This window comes from Panthera uncia (genome assembly GCF_023721935.1).
Source record: "Panthera uncia isolate 11264 chromosome B3 unlocalized genomic scaffold, Puncia_PCG_1.0 HiC_scaffold_1, whole genome shotgun sequence".
In the NCBI taxonomy this organism is placed as follows: Eukaryota; Metazoa; Chordata; class Mammalia; order Carnivora; family Felidae; genus Panthera; species Panthera uncia.
Genome location: NW_026057582.1, coordinates 87,211,923 through 87,229,897, shown reverse-complemented (window position 1 = coordinate 87,229,897; position 17,975 = coordinate 87,211,923). Strand labels below are relative to the sequence as shown.

The window sequence follows — 17,975 nt, the reverse complement described above, 5'->3', positions numbered from 1 at the left end:
CACAGTTTTAGACCTAAGAGATAGTTGAGGGAACATGCCTCACAGCTGAATTCTATTTATGTTCAAATTTAAAGTAACTTCTGCCCCACGGAGAGGGGTGGGAAGGAATCTACAAACTGAAAAGTAAAAAAATTACATTTCTTGGAGAGGGGTGAGATACAACAATAATACTGATATAATTTTTAAAGAGCCCTTATCTTTTATAAATACATACTGAAATTCTTACAATTGAAATGATTTGCAATTTGCTTAAGGCACAGTGGGTAGGAGCTTAGAAGACACAAGATTGGCCATGAGTTGATAATAATTTGAAGCCAACTATGGATATATGAGGGCATTCCCCATGGTAGTGTATTTTTGTACATATTGAAAAGTTTCCACAATAAAAAATGGGCACCTGGGTATCTTAGTCAGTTGACTGTCTGACTCTTGGTTTCAGGTTAGGTTGTGATCTCATGGTTCATGAGTTGGAGCCCCACATCAGGCTCTAACCTGACAGCACAGAGCCTGCTTGGGATTCTCCCTCTCCCTCTCTCAGTCTGTCTCTCTCTCTCTCTCAAAATAAATAAATAAACTTAAAAAAAAAAAAAAGAAGAAGAAACAGCAAAAAACAAAAATTAAAAACCAGTGTGTCAGGGGTGCCTGGGTGGCTCAGTCCATTGAGCGTCCGACTTCAGCTCAGGTCATGATCTCACAGTTTGTGAGTTCAAGCCCCTCATCGGGCTCTGTGCTGACAGCTCAGAGCCTGGAGCCTGCTTCAGATTCTGTGTCTCCTCCTCTCTCTTCCCCTCCCATGCTCATGCTCTGTCTCTCTCTGCCTCTTAATAATAAATAAATGTTTATAAAAACTAAAAAAATAAAAACACCGGTGTCAGAGTGGGCAGTGACTTTGCTCTTTAGTTACTGAAATGGTAAGTTGTGGGCATATTTCAAGTAATAGCAAGATAACAGAAATACAGGTAATAGCAACATAATTATAATCATATTTCCCTCCCACGTGCACAGAGCTGTACAATTCACAGGGCCCACACCTGAACCTTCATGGGAGGTATGGATACCACTTTACAAATGGGCAAACTGAGGATCAGAGAGGCAAGGTGATCCTCCAAAACTCACACAATGAGTCCGCATCAGGGCTGGAGCCATGATGAATACTTTATGTGAACAACAACTTTTTCTGAATATCCCCTGGGGTAGCAAGGCAGGCATTAGCCAGAGCTCACAGTTCAGAGGAGAAGAGGGACCTTCTCCGGGCTCCAGATCCCGGGACAGCCTCTGTGCTGGGTTGGGTAGGGCAGGGCAGAAGAATCCTGCAACCCCAAATGGCCACACATACCATCTCCCAGAGGGGCAGGACTCCAGTCCTGGTTTTATGGCCATCAAAGCCTATACAATTTAGGGACTGAAGTTACAAATACAAAATTAGATATGATAGTTAATGTTAACTTTGAATGAGAAAATAAATCACAATAAATGTCTGGATTCTTGGTGATTCAGGACTCTTTCTTCTGATCTGTCTTTGAGGCAATTTATCAGAAATACAAGCATAGAAATAATTCCTGGTTACAGCCTGGCTACCCCTCCCCTCCTGGAACCCCCCGCTCTGCATGCAGGTGGACCTATACAAGAGATGGCCCCTGAAGCTTGAACTCCATTTGCTTCTGGGTAAATCCACATCTAGTGCCTACAGCACTTCTTTAAGGCACACTGCCCACCCACCTGCCTGGGACTCACAACTTGCCAACCTTTCCTTTTACCAGTTCTGAGTTTTGCCAATCCCCCTCCCACCCCTTCCCAACACAACACAGCTTCTCTGAACAATCTGAAGCTACATCCGGATCCCTAATGTAAAACTGGTCCATCACTGCCCTACAGCACATTCCTAAGTGCCAGGCACTGTGCTGGGCACTTGAGGTGGACACTTTATCCTCATTTTACAACTGAAAAAAGTTGTAGAAGATAGATTACATTCTCAAGGGCACACAGCCAATAAGTAAATTAAGTTAAATTAAATTAAATTACAAAATAAAATAGAAAATAAAATAGAATAGAATCAGGATTCGACCAGAGGAGACGGAAAAGAGTAAGGAAGAGAACGAAAGCAAACATCATCATTTTCCCTATGACATGGAGAATACTCCTGGGAACTGGCTTACACAATTATGAAAGCAGACAAGTCCAAGATCTTCAGTCAGCAAGCTGGAGACCTAGGACAGCCAATGGTGCAGTTTCTGTCCAAAGGTCAGCAGGCTCAAGACCCAGGAAGAGCTCATGTTTCAGTTCCAAGTATAGGCAGGAGAAAACTAACATTCCTGTTCAAGGCAATCAGGTAGGAAAGATTCTCTGTTAGTGGGAAGGTCAGCCTGTTGGTTCTATTCAGATCTTCACCTGATTGGATGAGGCTACCCACATTGGAAGGGCAATCTGCATAAGGATTCCTCAAGAAAACACCCTCATAGACACACGGGAGTGATGTCTGACCAAATGTGCGGGCACCGTGTGGCCCAGGCAAGTTGACACATAAAGTTAACTATCATACCCTCTGACTTAACCTATAAAACGGCAAATCCAAATCTAGAAAAATCTTAGGAAAGAAATTGTTACTACGGTTGGATTAGTACCACTTTTGGGTCTCAAGAAAATGCCAAACATTGTCTCATAAATACTGTGGTTCCTTAATATGATCTCATCTTAATCTGAAGGGCATTCAAGTAAATGATGCAGTCATATTTGTGGTACATATCAAAGGCACTGGATTAGACACTTCATGAAATCTTTCTGGAGGTGTTTTGAGTCCTACTGTATTAATGTTTTTAATTTTTTATATTTTAGGATTGTTTGACATCTGGGCGACTTGCTAATCCTAGAGAGACTGCCCCTCCAGTGCTAGCTAACTCCTTAAGACAGTAAATAGCTTGTCTGGGAGCACCCCTCTATTATGTAAACCAACCCATGGGGAGCCCATACTCCGAACCACCTCCCCCATCTGGCTGTACACTTCATAAAGCAGTATCCTTCTGCCCTAATTATTCTACCACCAGACATCAGACAACTGGGGTAGCCCCTATACCCCAAAGCCCACTAAAATTTATTCAAATTAGCCAACCCCAAACCTGGTCATCTCGTTCCCCCTGCCTCACAAAAACTACGATATAGGTTTGTGGGGGCCTTGGGTGGCTCAGTCGGTTATGCATCGGACTTTGGCTCAGGTCATGATCCCCTGGTTCAAAAGTTTGAGCCCCACATTGGCTGCCTGCTTCAGATGCTCTGTCCCCGTCGCTCTCTGCCCCTCCCCTGTGTGCACACACGCACTCTCTTTCTCTCCCTTTCACAAATAAATAAACATTTTTTTAAAATAAAGTGCTTTTTAAAAATAAAAAATAAAAAACTATTTTAAAAATAAAAAATAATAAAAAATATAGATTTTGCCCATGCTTTCCCCTCAATTTTCCTGCCTACTGACCCACCAGGTGCTTCCCCGTGTGGCCCAATGGGGGTATCTTGCTCCTGTTCCCGGGGAACTCTGAGGAACAATTTCTTCCTTCATAGCAGTCATCTCCTGATGTGTTGGAAGATTTTATACGTGTAACAAATTTTTTTCTCTGCTCCTCCTTACATATCCATTGAACTGTCAGGTGGCAAGCATTTAAAAAGCAATTTTTTTTTTAATTTTTTTTTTAACGTTTATTTATTTTTGAGACAGAGAGTGACAGAGCATGAATGGGGGAGGGTCAGAGAGAGGGAGACACAGAATCTGAAACAGGCTCCAGGCTCTGAGCTGTCAGCACAGAGCCTGACGCAGGGCTCGAACTCACGGACCACGAGATTATGACCTGAGCTGAAGTCAGCCGCTTAACCGACTGAGCCACCCAGGCTCCCCTAAAAAGCAATTTAATTACATATTACTGTGGAATGTTATAATTATGTGGGTGATTGGGTCAAATTTTTACAAGTAAGTAACATAGCTACAGTAGAATTTTTTAATGCAATAATTACTCCAGAAGAATAGAGCACTGGACCTTCCTTTCCTTTGTCATATATTTATCACCTGCTCTACCAAAACGAGCGATCTTCTCCACCAAGGAAAGTCTTCCCATCCTTTTTGTCCTTTTACTCTTGATAGAGGGTAAGTGTCATTAGCCAGAGTTGCTCAGAAAGGGGTTTAAGGAACAAGTTTTCTACAGGATAGAAATACATGTGCACATTCATACCTATACTAAATTTGTCTCAATCATGCAGTGGCTAAATTTGCAGAGCCAAAAATCAGGAAACATAATCTAAGCTACCTTTTTATTTACAGATTTATTTCCCGCACAACAGGTCTGCAAATTAAATTATATTTAGCTGTGCTAAATGTGTAAGTATATCTTTATGGAAAGAGTAGAGTTACATGAAATCTCTATGATGCTAAGACTGTTTCCACAAGTGCTTATTGAGAATCTACTACACACCAGGACCTGTGCTGCTGGACAGACACCTCCCCACCCCAGTCCTGGTCCTGGTCCCAGTCTATTAGCTTCAGGTCCTAAGGGCAGAACAGCACAGCTCTGCCACCTAATTATAATGTAGGCCAAGAATAAGGGTGAGCCAAATTCCAGGGGAAATTTTTTTCTTTTAATATGATATGGTCTAATTTAAATATTAGAATGTTAAAAATAAGCCATAAAAAAGCTAGAAGAAAATTTTTTTTAAGTTTATCTATTTATCTTGAGAGAGAGTGAACACGGGAGGGACAGAGAGAGAGAGGGAGAGAGAGAATCCCAAGCAGGTTCCATGCTGTCAGAGTAGAGCCCTACACAGGGCTCAAACCCATGAACTGTGAGACCATGACCTAAGCTGAAATCAGGAGGTGGGTGCTTAACCAACTGAGCCACCCAGGCACCCCAAGCTAGAAGAAATTTTAAGTGGACCATTGGCATCATTGCTGAGTAATATTTTTTTAAAAAATCTTTCTTAGTGTACCACAATTACCACCATGCTGGGTAAGATTCAGAAAGAAGTAAGGAGCACAGTAGAGAAAAAAAACAAATCATCTTAGAGACCACCTAGAGCACCAGGAACAGACAATTAGTAGAAATATAAACATTAAAGGCTCTGATGGTGAGGGCTTAGAATGAAGTGAGGAACATATTTCTGAACACTGGAGAAAAAGGATCCTTGTTATAGAGGGGCAGAAAGCTTAAGATAATTCTGTCCTACAGTTATGTGAGAAGGAGAATTTGTTAAGAGATAAAATTAAACATTTAGCTGAGGAAATTCCCAAGCAAAGTGTTGAAGGTGCAGCCAGATTTCTTCTTGCTCCTTTAGGAAAATGTGAAAGAAAAGAGATAAACTAAAGGAAGAATTGTTCAGCAAAAATGAACTAGGACTACTTACTGGCAACCACACACTCTATTTGGTGACAAATCAAGGATGGCCCAGTGGGTGGAGCCTAGAGCCGCAGAGGATTATTCCCAGGCCTTGAAACCAAATGTAATTTGTCCAACTGGATTTTATTTTTATTTTTCTAATGTTTATTTTATTTTTGAGACAGAGAGAGAGAGAGAGAGAGAGACAAAGTGCGAGTGGGGGAGGGGCAGGGAGAGGGAGACACAGGATACGAAGCAGGCTCCAGGCTCTGAGCTGTCAGCACAGAACCTGACATAGGGCTCAAACTCGAACTGTGAGATCATGACCTGAGCTGAAGTCGAACACCCAACCAATTGAGCCGCCCAGGGGCCCCTGTCCAACTGGATTTCTAAAATTTCTTGGGACCAGTGACTCCTTTCTTTCCTTCCACTTTTTCCCTTTTCCAAGCAGAACCTTTATCCTATGCCTATATAACTTTTATCCTATGCCTACCCCACCGCTGTATTTTGGGAGCAGATAACTTGTTTCTTTAGTTTCATAGGCGCACAGACGAGCAGGAATTGAACCCTAGGATGGATCATCCCTAGAGCCTCGCTGACACGTAATTTAGATTATTCAGTAGATGAAATTGAGACTTCGGAGCTAATGAGACTCAAATTGGATTTTGTGCCATCGTTAATACTCTAATAGGGGACCTATTTAGGGACCTTGGAGGGAATATATTTTGTATATGGGATAAGTCTGAATTTTGGGGAGCCAGAGTATGAACTGTGGCAGGCAGAATAACCCCCCCCCCCCACCAAAGATTCCATGGAATCTATGAATATGTTACATTGCAGGCAAAGGGGACTTTGCAGATGCGATTAACGTAAGGACATTGAGATGGGGAAAGTGGTCTGCATTGTTATACAGGTGGGCCCATGTATGAATAGGATGGATCCTCAAGAGTGAAGAACCTTTCCTAGCTGTGGCCAGAGGGCAGGCATGACTCTTGGAAGAAAGGTCAGAGAGAAACAAAGTTGCTGGCTCTGAAGATGGAAGAAGGGGTTCATGAACCAACGATGTGAGCAGCATCTAGAAGCTGGAAAAGAAAAACAAAACAGAGCAAAACAGATTCTCCCTTAGAGCTTCCAAAACGAATGTGGCCCTGCTGGCACTTGGATTTATGGTGAGACCCATATTGGACTTCTGGACTACAGTACTGTAGGAACAGAAATTTGTATTGTTTAAACCACCAAGTCCATGGGAATCTGTTATAGCAGCAATAGGGAACTAATGCATCCTCTCACTTAATCATCACAACCGTCTCAAGAGGAAGGTGTTGTTATTCCCATTTATAGATGCTGAAAATGAGGTTCAGAGAAGTTTAAGTAACATTCTAGTTAAATCCAAGAACTTGAATATAAACCTAGATTTTTGGAAGTCAATCCTAACACTTCTTCCACTAACCCAGAGATGGTGGACGTGTAGAAAATAAAGGTACCAAATTTTTTGGCAACTGTTCCTACGGAGGTGGCCAGAGAGTTTAGTGCTACCCTCTTGGTAGACTACAGAGGTTTTCTGCCTGCTACCACCAACTATCCTGACCATCCCAGAGGATGACAGGAATGGTCCAGTGGGGATAGATAAGACCAGAGTCTAGCACCAGAGTCCAAAACCACCAGGAGGTTTCAATCTCTCTGGGAAAAAAGATGCATCAAAATGCCAACAAATGACTGAGTGACCACAAGAAAGTTCCGAGAAGGGCAAGGAAGGCAACATGACTTACAGAATCGACTTGGGCTGAAGGGACTAGAGCAGCTAGGACCTGGGCTGGACGTTGAGCAGGGCATTTCAGGAGGGTATAATAATAAGGGGACAAAGGAATACCATGTACTCCATTCCCCTGGAAAGTAAGCCCTGTCGGTACAAACACCTCATGTAACATGCTCATTGTTTTAGTCCCAGCACCTAGCACAGCACCTGCCACAATGAAGGATCTCAGTAATTGCCTTAGTCCTTCCAGGCTACTATGAAATACCACAGGCAGGGTGGCCTATAAATAGAAATTTATTTCTCACGGTTCTGGAGGCTGGGAAGTCCAAGATCAAGGCACCAGCATGGTGAGTGAGGACCTTTTTCCTATGTCCTCACATGTTAGAAGAGGCTCTAGATCTCTTTGGACCCTCTTTGATAAGGCAATAATCCCATTCGTGAAGGCTAATGACTTAATCACCTCCCAACGACCCCACCAACTAATACCATCACTTTTGGGGGCCAGGATTTCAACAGATAAGTTTTGGAGGGAACACAGACATTCAGACCACAGCAGTAATATTTGCTTTAAAAAATGAATTAAGAGATGAGCAGATTTATTCAATACCCTTATATGCCAGGTGCACACACAATGAATGAAGGTGAGACTTAATTCATTCCAAAAAAAATTTACTGAGTGTGGAGGAAAACGCAAAGTTCTAGCCTGTATCCCTTCCCAAGCTAGTAAGAGAATGGCGTGCACACTTCTAACTACCCTTAACTTTAGTGACTATAGTGCAAGGTAATCAGTACAAGCCAAACACCTTAGGCATTTTGATGAAAGAGTAATCAATGAAAGCTTAGTGGGACAGACAGAATCTGAGCAGGAGGCAAAAGACTGGCAGCATTTTGACAAGTGGAAACACTATGGGAGGGTGCACCAAGAGGAGGGAATAGCAGAAGTAAATGAATCAATGATATGGTGACTTCCCTGCACACCTCACTCCAACCTCCTCTGCCCTGCTCAGAGCCCTGAGAGCTGACCTGTGAGGCATCAACTCGCCTCTCTTGTCTTCTAACTTCCACTTGGGTGTATTGCTCAGCCAAAAGCCTTGACTTCCTGTGGGGTGGCCAGAACCCTCTTTCTCAGGGTTCTGGTAATCACGTCCTCTCTTTGCTTTTTTCAGGCCTCAAATCAATAAGATTGCTTCACCTTCTCGTTGGTTTCTGTTCACCTTGCCCACACCTTTACAAATAGTTATTTTATTAAATCCTTCTTAATAACATGTTTGAGTGTGCCAACTGTTTCCCAGAGACGCTGGCTGATAAGGTGGAAAGGCCCAGAATGTGTTTGGGCGATGGAAGGCCAACCAGATTTGGCTGCTGTTCAGAGGAGTAGAAAAGTAGACAAGAAAAAAATATCACAGCCTGATTCTAAAGCACCACACTGATGGGGTGCCTGGGTGGCTCAGTCGGTTGGACGTCCGACTTGGGCTCAGATCATGATCTCACAGTCTGTGAGTTCGAGCCCTATGTCGGGCTCTGTGCTGAGCGCTCAGAGCCTGGGGCCTGCTTCGGATTCTGTGTGTGTCTCTCTCTCTGCCCTTCCCTTGCTCATGCTCTGTCTCTCTCTGTCTCAAAAATAAATAAAAACATTAAAAAATAATAATAATAAGATAAAATAAAGGGCCACACTGAGGCTTTCTACTGAAAATCCATTTTGAGAAATGGGGAACTGCGGGAAGTTATGAGAAAATGAATCTGGTGTCAGGGAGCAAATTAAATAGGAGGAGCGTCAAACCAGTTCTGGAAGTCATTCTGGAGACTAGTGCAGTGGTCTACGTGTGAATGACAAGGGCCTGGTTAGGGGCGGGCATTAGAAATGCAAATAAAGAATCAGATAAAAACAAGGTAGAGGAAAAGGAATGATTGAATGAGAGGTGGGAAGGGCACCCTGGGTGGAAAAAAGAAGGCAAAGTTGACATTCGAGTGGCAGAAGAAAGAATTCTATGAAACAGGAAACATGGAGGGCAAGGTAAGGGCCTGTTTGGGGTAGTTTCAGGGAGTTAGGTTTGAGGTTTGGCAAGCAGAATCACCTAGAATGAGCATCATATAACTGTGAACGAGGAAGAGGGCAGACTACAGCAGATAGATGTCCACTGGGAAGAGGGAAATAAGATTGGATAAGCATACATGACTGAAGTTTCGGCTGGGAGCTTAACCCCGGACAGTTGCAATCCCATCTAGGGGTCACAGAGCAGCAATGTGCAGGTGAAATGCAGACCAGAGATGTGTTTGGGTTGGCTCCCAGAGTTTTCTCAAATTTTGAATTAATGCCAACAGTAAAATTTTTGGTTATCACACCGAAACAAACCTCCAGATTTTTGGCCTTACAACACTGGGCCCACATTCTCGCATGTCAACCCTTAGCTGGAGCTGAGCAGTCATTGCTCATCTATACTCCACACAAGGTTACAGTTCTCCCCAGCCCCACCTGGTCTATGTTACTCATTTGTGTCACCTGCTCCGCCTTGGCGTGCATTTGAACTCATGGTCCCTGTTAATGGCCGTTCTCGATGCAACTGATGTCTTGGAAGATCCCCAGGGGGAAGTACAGAGGATAAATTGAAGCAAGTCTGTTGAGTTCAGCATTTCCACATGTTTACTATGTGCCAAGCATTGAGCTAGATGCTGGGGAGACGGCAACGATAAAAGAGTGGTCTGTTTTAAAAGGAGAGACCAGGAGCATAAGGATCCCCTAAGTGGTTGTTTTCGGAAACTCAGGTGGGGTGGAGGGTGTGGTGCTTGGAAAAGAAGGTGACAACAGAGATGGAGGTGTGAATACACATGCCTACTGAATTTTTGTGACAAATTAGCCACAGGGGATAAAAAAGGAAGGAGGTGGACATGACCTTGCTCAGGTGGATACAATGAGAGAGGGTGTAAGTGACACTGTCGGATTAGTCAAAGTGCGGTAAAGGTCCAAAGCAAGGTGGAAGAGAAAGAAACCACACCCCCTAAAAGTCCACTGAGCGCTGCTCTGCAAAGGCGTAATGCAGGTCGCGCCCTTCCTCTTGGCACACCTCTTCTTGAGTAATGGAGGTGCTGTCGCTGCCTGTGCGTTCAGGAACTGGATTACTTTATTGTTAACAAATGAACAAAATTAAGCAATCTTCATTTAGGCCTGCAGGACCATGTTGGAACTCTACAGAGTTGTACAATTAAATATTTTAATATTTTAACATTAAATATTAAGCTGTGGAGCAAGTGCTCTGGTAGTGGACCAGGAGCAAATCATCCAGAAAACAAATACCATGTACTGCTCCTGATGATTCAGGGGTTAGAGCCACAGTGGGGTTCTTTAGTTCCCTAACTCTTTAGGAACAAAGCATAAGAAATGTCTTTGGGGGCGCCTGGGGGGCTCAGTCAGTTGAGCGTCCGGCTCTTGATTTCGGCTCAGGTCACAATCCCAGAGTGGAGAGACGGAGCCCTGTGTCAGACTCTGTGCCGAGCATGGAACCTGCTTCAGATTCTCTCTCACTCTCTCTCTCTCTCTCTCTCTCTCTCTTTCTCTCTTTCTCTCTTTCTCTCTCTCAAGATAAATAAACATTAAAAAATAAATAAATGTCTTTGAAGAGTTACTGAAAAAGAGTTACTAATGAGGACTTGGGCCCCCTTTGCTGCTGAAAAATGTCCTACAAGTTTCCCTAGGCTACATGCATTTTACAATCAAGAAAGCCTAATAAGGGGGGAGGAACTGACAATTTCACCAGCCTCATATTTGCCACGCAGAAAATAAAAATGCTATTTACAAAAGGAAAATTCTTACACTTTGGCTTCAGAAAAGGAAGAAATAAGTCAGTCAACTGGATTATTTCAACTGAAAGTAAAAAGTTTTGATTGAATTATATGGGGCGGGGGAGGGGGTGACTTGCTTTTCTGCTTGCATTAGCCAATGGGAGTGTGGCTCATGCTCTGGGGTATAAATAGTCACAATTTAGCTCTCCTTCAAGTCCATCACTCTCAGTTGGCCTCTAGTCAAGTATATTGCAGGCTTCCTTTCAACATCTGAACATGCATGTGTGAGCCCATCCCCAGACTGTAGACGGGACACACGGGGGAGGGAGGCCTGATGAGAAATTAATTTGCTCCTAGTCACACAGCAGGGGGTCAGCTTAGGCGGAGTCTATTAAATGATCACCATAAAATTACTCATCAGCCTCAGGAGTGCTGGGATTCTGGCTCAGTCCCACATACACGGAATTTCACTACAAACAGGGATTGGCCGATTAATCTCTCATATTGTTCCTTGGAATCCAGGATGTGAGGTCTTCACACAATGAGAAAAGACTCTTTAATTACAAGTTATGTATCTTTTGTTTGAATGTGATTGAAGGGATGACAAACTCAATCCTTTACTGGTTAGAACAGAATGAGGGGTAGGCTGGGTAACAGGTGTGCCGGGTTCCCTAAGCCCATGTCTGTCCTATGTCTGACCAATGGCACAGTTCCCCTTCCTGGTGAAGCTTTGTCTGAGGGCGTGTCAGGAGTCAGGGAGTTGGGAGACTGGGTCCACATTCTAGGCAGAGCCAGGCAGGGCTCGTCCTTAACCATTCTGGGCCACACTTTCTTCGGCAAAGGATAAAGCTTCAAAGGTCCCTTCCTTTTCCAAAATGCTGTGATCTTCTAAATGAGGGGGAAAGGGAAACGGAGGTTCACAAGCAAGTGCTCAAATGGGAACACTTGCGGGGTGCCCGGGTGGCTCAGTTAAGCATCCAACTTGGGCTCAGGTCATGAAATCAGGTGCTTGTGAGTTTGAGTCCTGCATTGTGCTCTCTGCTGTCAGCGCAGAGCCCACTTCAATCCTCTGTCTCCCTCTCTCTGCCCCTCCCTCTCTCTCTCTCTGTCCCTCCCCACTCCCTCTCAGAAAAAAAAAAAAAAAAAAAAGATATTTCAAATGGGAATACTTGTTGTACTAACTCCTTAGATTGATCAGTGCTGTAAATTATTGCAGCAGAGAATGACAAAGGTATTAACCAGGCCTGCCCTGGTGCCGCTTCCTCTTATAAGAACATCAGTCATATTGGATTAAGCCCTACCCTTACCATCTCTAATCTTAATTACCTTTTTAAGGGCCCTATCTCCAAATAGAGTCACATTCCAAGGCACTGGGGATTAATGCTTCGACACACGAATTTTGAGGGGACACAATTCAGTCCATAACACCAGTATTTGCCCTTCCCAAAGTTACAGACATAGTTAGCTATAGTGTGTTCTAAATTTCTTCTTCCTTTCAAAGTTCTCTCCCCATCTTCCTGCCCCAATTTAGCACTTTTACAAAGTAAACCTCAGGGCTGGCTGGACCTACTTTTCTTCTTCCTGTTACCATCCACAATTGTTGTTACATAGACTTTTAAGGCTGGGAATTAAGAAGCAACTAGTTTGCTTCCGGCCTAGTCTTGGCACCTTCTAGCAACTTACCCCCTCTGCTGCTATTTACCAAATCTTCAGGGTCACAGAGGAGGTACGTAATGGGTGGCGGGCAGGGAAAGATAAGAAGAAAAGAGGAAAAAGAAATGTGCATCTATGCCCAGAAATGCCTCATCATGGGTCTGTCTCGGTTCCCTATTAGACATTTCCTGTGTTGCAACACATAGGATTAACAGGCCGAGACACAGGCAAGATGGAAGAGAAACTGCTCTGCAGAGGAATCCTGGTTTCCTATCAACATTCAATTTCATTTTCTCTGGTAGAACACCAGCCGCACAGACCCACACACACAACCTATCGTCCTGAATGATATCTCAAGCTCGCCAACTCCAGATGTGTTTATATATTTGTTCAACCAGTAAAAGAATAAGGAGGAGGAGGAGAAGCCCAAATTTTAGACATATCTCAAACCACCAGCTGCCTCCTTGATGAATTTTGGTTTTTTCAGATATAATCATAAGCAACCCTTTCCAACCCACTTATTCATTCAATAAATTTTTACTGAGTACCTTCCATGTACCAGGACTGGTGATACCAATGGTGACGGCCATAAACTTGTAGTCCAGTGAGGAAGACACACAAGTTCTAACAAATGTAACCATTCACATCTCTGTGTCAGGTACAGTGCTGGGTACTCTAAACACGCGGGAAGACATGATTATCCCCACTGAGCAGTGAAGAATCTAAGGTGCAAAGAAGTTCAAAGCCAAGGTCATGCTGCTAGTCAATGGAAGTGTCAAGACCACAGCTATGTCACCTGACCTTGGGCACTGTCCTTCCCACTATCAGGGGGGTATCTTACCCTAAGGTGTGAACTTGAATGGGAAAAAAAAAAAATCACATCTCTACTTTCACCAATCTCTAACTGAAATTTAACATTTTTTTCAATTGTACGTGTTGACAAAAACCACAGCAGCATTAGCAATACCTATGATTGTCGCCAAAAGAAACTGCAGATGTTTTCTTTTATTACAGGGGTTGCCTATATCTTGAAATACAGTTTATGCTCATTACTACTTCAAAATTATGGTAGCTGTCAGATCCCCAGAAGGGCGCTGGGGCCACCTGTCACTCCCGCCCCCCCTTCCCCCAAGTCCTCCTTCCCCACCCACTCTCCCGGCCAGTGCCACCTGCACTGCGTAACTGGGGGGGGGGGGAGGCGCAAAGGGAGAGGCAGGGCTGTGGACTGAGGCCAGATCTTTAATGCATTAGGGTATTTTTTTTTTATGTTCATTTTATGTTTGAGAGAGAGAGACAAAGAGAGCGCGAGCAGGGGAGGGGCAGAGAGAGAGGGAGACATAGATCTGAAGCAGGCTCTAGGCTCTGAGCTGTCAGCACAGAGCCCCACGTGGGGCACGAACCCACAAACGACTGGAACCCACAACTGTGAGATCATGACTTGAGCTGAAGTCAGACGCTCAACTGACTGAGCCTCCCAGGTGCCCCAATGCATTAGGTTTTCTTAAACACACATATATTACTACATTATAAATTCTTTTTAATATTTTGACAAGAGCTTTGGAAATAGCTTTCTTTATAATGCTTGGCCTTTCAGGGGCGACTGGGTGGCTCAGTCAGTTTAGCATCTGACTCTTGATTTCAGCTCAGATAGTGATCTCACAATTTGTGAGTTCAAGCCCCTAGTCGGGCTCTGCACTGATGACGCGGAGCCTGCTTGGGATTCTGCCTCTCCTTCTCTCTGCCCCTCTCCTGCTTGTGCTCTATCTCTCAAAATAAATAAATATTTTTTTAAAAAAATTTTTAACTTTTAAAAAGTATTTTTCTGAGAAGGCATCCTTAGTCTCCCCAGAACTGCCAAAGGGGTACATGGCACAAAGGTGGGTCAGAACCCTACATTACAGCAATGAGAAGCCGAGGCAGACGCAGAGGCTCTTCTCCCGATGTCTTTGAGCAAAAAGTTAGGCTGGGATTTTCCTAATTAAGAGAGATGAAGAGCAAATGCTAAAACGCTCGATTCCACCAAAGAACTTTTCTCTCCTTTCCACGAATTCCGGTTCGGCACGAGCCCTGAATGCTCTCCTCTGCTTGCTCCCGGCGAAGCTGATTCCTCGAGTCCCCCCTCTGTCCCACGCGCAGTGTCAGAGGATAAATGGGTCCCCGCTGCGTTCAGATGGGCTGTCAACCTCCGGTCCCCGAGGCTGAGCACTTATTGGTGTCCCGGGACGGTGCTAAGTGGCACATTCAACAAGTGGAAGGCGCCAGAAATTCCCACACACCAAACCCACGGATACTCCAGTTTTCAACCTCCCCTCGCAGGTTGGCCCCTCCGCGCCCCCGAAACCTGACGCTCCGGGAAGGAAGCGCGAGCACCACCCCCGAACTCCAGACTAGGGCAGCGAGAGCGGCGGGGGTCGCGGGTGGGGAAAGGGTGTGAAGCGGGATGGGACGCATGGTGCCAGCTGTGTGGGCGGAGGTGGGCCCACAACCAGCCTCTGGGGTGACCCGTGTCCCCGCCCGGTCCCCCTCCCCTGGCCGAGGGCCCGAGATCGGCCTCGGGAGGCCTCTTACCCAGGGGCGAGCGGAGCTTCCGGCCACAGTGTCGGCGCAGCAAAAGCGGCGGCTCCCTGCCCGGGCTGGGCGCCGCGGCTGGGGCCCCGCCCGCCCGCCTGCCCGGCCCCGGGGCGGACGCTGGAGGCGGGGAGAGCGGGGCTCCCCGCAAGAAAGGTCGGGAAAGGTCCTGCCGCTGCCCCGCCTGCCGCCGCAGCCTGACGCCGAGGCCAAGTGCAGACTGGACCCCGGCTTTGAGCGCGCCCAGAAGACGGAGCCAGGAACGCGGGGTCCCGCGGGCCCAGAGCTCTGCCCGCGGGGCACGCTCGCCCCTACCCCTGGGGCGCTCTGGAAACTGGCCGGCGTCCTAGCGCGCGCCTGCGAAGGGCACTGGGGCCACCTGTCACTCCCGCCCCCCCCCCCTTCCCTCAAGTCCTCCTTCCCCACCCACTCTCCCGGCCTGTGCCACCTGCACTGCGTAACTGGGAGGGGCAAAGGTGGAGGCAGGGCTGTGGACTGAAGCCAGGCACTTTGGGTGCGTGCTTCCCGCCCGGTTCCCAGGACGTCCCAGGAAAACAGCTACCCTAGCGCATACCTCACAGTTAAGGCCACCGTGGCTCAGAGAAGCCCAGCCGCTTGCTTTGGTAAACGCTGGTAAACGACGGAGCCGCGCTCTCACCTCAAGGCACGGGCTGGGGTCAGCTGGCTTCAGCCACTAGTCTTCACGCCGTCTTCCATACTACCTTCATAACTGGACATTTTCAGTCGGCTGCTCTTTCAAGGGGGTTGCAAAGTGTAGATGAGCGGTCCTCCACCAAATCAGATGGAGCGGCACCTTTTCATGATAAATATGGGGTGTCCCCAAGGCCTTACTGCAATTTGAAGCTAGAAGACGTTGAAAACTACAAGACGCTGATGAATGAAAGAGAAGAAGACAAATGGAAACATAGTCCATGCTCATGGATTGAAAGGATTAATGTTAAAATGTCCATACTACCCAAAGCAATCTATAGGTTCGATACAATGTTTACAAAACTTCCAATGACGTTTTTTTTTCTCTCACAGAAATAAAACAAACAATCCTAAAATTTGTACGGAACCACAAGACCCAGAATATTCAATGCAATCTTGAGAAAAAAGAATAAAGTTGGAGGCATCACGCCTCCCCTAACACCCTTCCTTCTTCCAAGAAGATCAGTGACTGACTGTAACATCAGACAGCCAGGAAGGGGCTAAGAGGTTACTCACTCACTCATGCAGTCATTCTTTCATATGATGGATACTCCCCAGTCCCTGCCTGCGAGTGTCAAGCAAGCCTTCTGCCTGCTCCCTGGTCATATGCTGTTGACAAAACAGACTTGGTTCCTCCCCATGTGGGGCTCGCTAAGTAGTCAAAGTGCACTTGTGGAGATGGGGGTCTAGGGAAAGCATCATTAAAGGTGGGAAGAAGAAGGACTCACACTGAGAGGAACTCAACCCAATTCGGGAACATTTAGGAGAAGGAAAAGCAAACTGACATGGCTCTGGGAAGACGGTGCAGGCTCCTGAGCAGGAAGGGCCAGCAATGGGAATGGGCGGGAATAGGGAATGGAACAGAGAAAGGGAGCCTCTGGAGAACAAGAAAGGGAAGGTGGGAAGGAAGGACACGTAGAGGCCGGTCCTGCAAACAGGCAGCTGTAAACAGTACTCCCCGCTCAGCTCCCCAGCAAGCCCCACCCTCGTCCCTTCCCGCTCTTCCCTGGGTGGAAGAGTAGCTAGAGAAAAGGCTCACTCCCTGGCCCCAGCACACCCTCCCTAGCTGAGACAGCAGCCGGGCCAAGGTGAAGGTGACGTCAGCTTCTGAGGGCCTGCAGTGACACTTATAGGGGAACTGGGGCTGGGTTCCTCCCGGGTCCCCACTGCTGGGACAGAGCGGCACACACAGCAATCATCCAGCCAGACCGCTGGGCAGCCACAGACCCACAGCGGCAAACAGGGCATAATGATAGAGTCATGCTGAGTTTTTAAAAGCTGCCCCACATCTCCCAAATGTGCTGTTTTCCTCAGAGCCATCCTCCATGTCAAATAAGAACTAAAATTGCTATCAGGCGCCAGGAGAGCTAGAGATTCCTCATCGGTTACATAGAAGATGAAGTTGTTTTTCAGACCAGAAGCACTTCACGCACTACAAAGGGCTCTATCTCAATCGACATTCTTGGTAACAAGCAGGAGACCTCGTGTAGAAAAGGGATATTAAGGGCTCCCAGGGGAGCGCCTCGGTGGTTCAGTCGGTTAAGCATCCCAACTTCAGCTCATGATCTTGTGGTTTGTGGGTTTGAGCCCTGCTTCGGGCTCTGTGCTCACAGCTCAGAGGAGCCTGCTTCGGGCTCTGTGTCTCCCTCTCTCTCTGCCCCTCCCTGCACTTTGTCTCTCAAAAATAAATAAACATTAAAAATTTTTTTAAATAAAATAAAAAATAAAGGCTCTCAGGGGGGCTCATAGAACTACCAGAATGATGAAGTAATAATGGCAGGAGAAGTGGACAGGAATCAAGACAGCTCTGCAGAATCAAAAAAAAAAAAAAAAAAAAAAAAACAGAAAACACAACACCATCTGGCACCACAAGAATGCTCCCAACTGCTTTCACAAATGACACAAATATAAAGGGAATGAGAATTCCAGTCCTCGGTGGGAGTGTCCACTGACCAAATCTATCTATGTCAAAGGCCAGCATTGTAGCTATCAAAGCAGAGAGCGAGCACATCCGGCCCCTCTGAATTCCACAAGTATTCTTATGATGGGCGTTCCATCCACCGCCTCCCCACCACCACCCCACCCCGCCATGGGGAAAGGGGATGAATACTGGGCAGCAAAACAAAACAAAAAAAAAGCTGTTTACTATCGGCTCCACAAAT

The 17,975-nt window shown here is 46.0% G+C and overlaps 1 protein-coding gene across 2 annotated transcripts in view; it reads right to left on the bottom strand.

The window, feature by feature from the left end:
• The window catches only part of SQOR (sulfide quinone oxidoreductase), a 51,842-nt gene extending 36,377 nt beyond the window's left edge, over positions 1 to 15,465 (bottom strand). The window contains exon 1 of one of the 2 annotated variants that reach the window (XM_049613578.1): positions 15,103 to 15,465. The gene's annotated coding sequence lies outside the window, so the exon portion shown is untranslated. Of the gene's footprint in view, positions 1 to 13,082; positions 13,699 to 15,102 lie in introns of those variants that run through there. The other variant, XM_049613579.1, reaches the window with a different exon arrangement.
• Between the last annotated feature and the right edge of the window lie 2,510 nt (positions 15,466 to 17,975).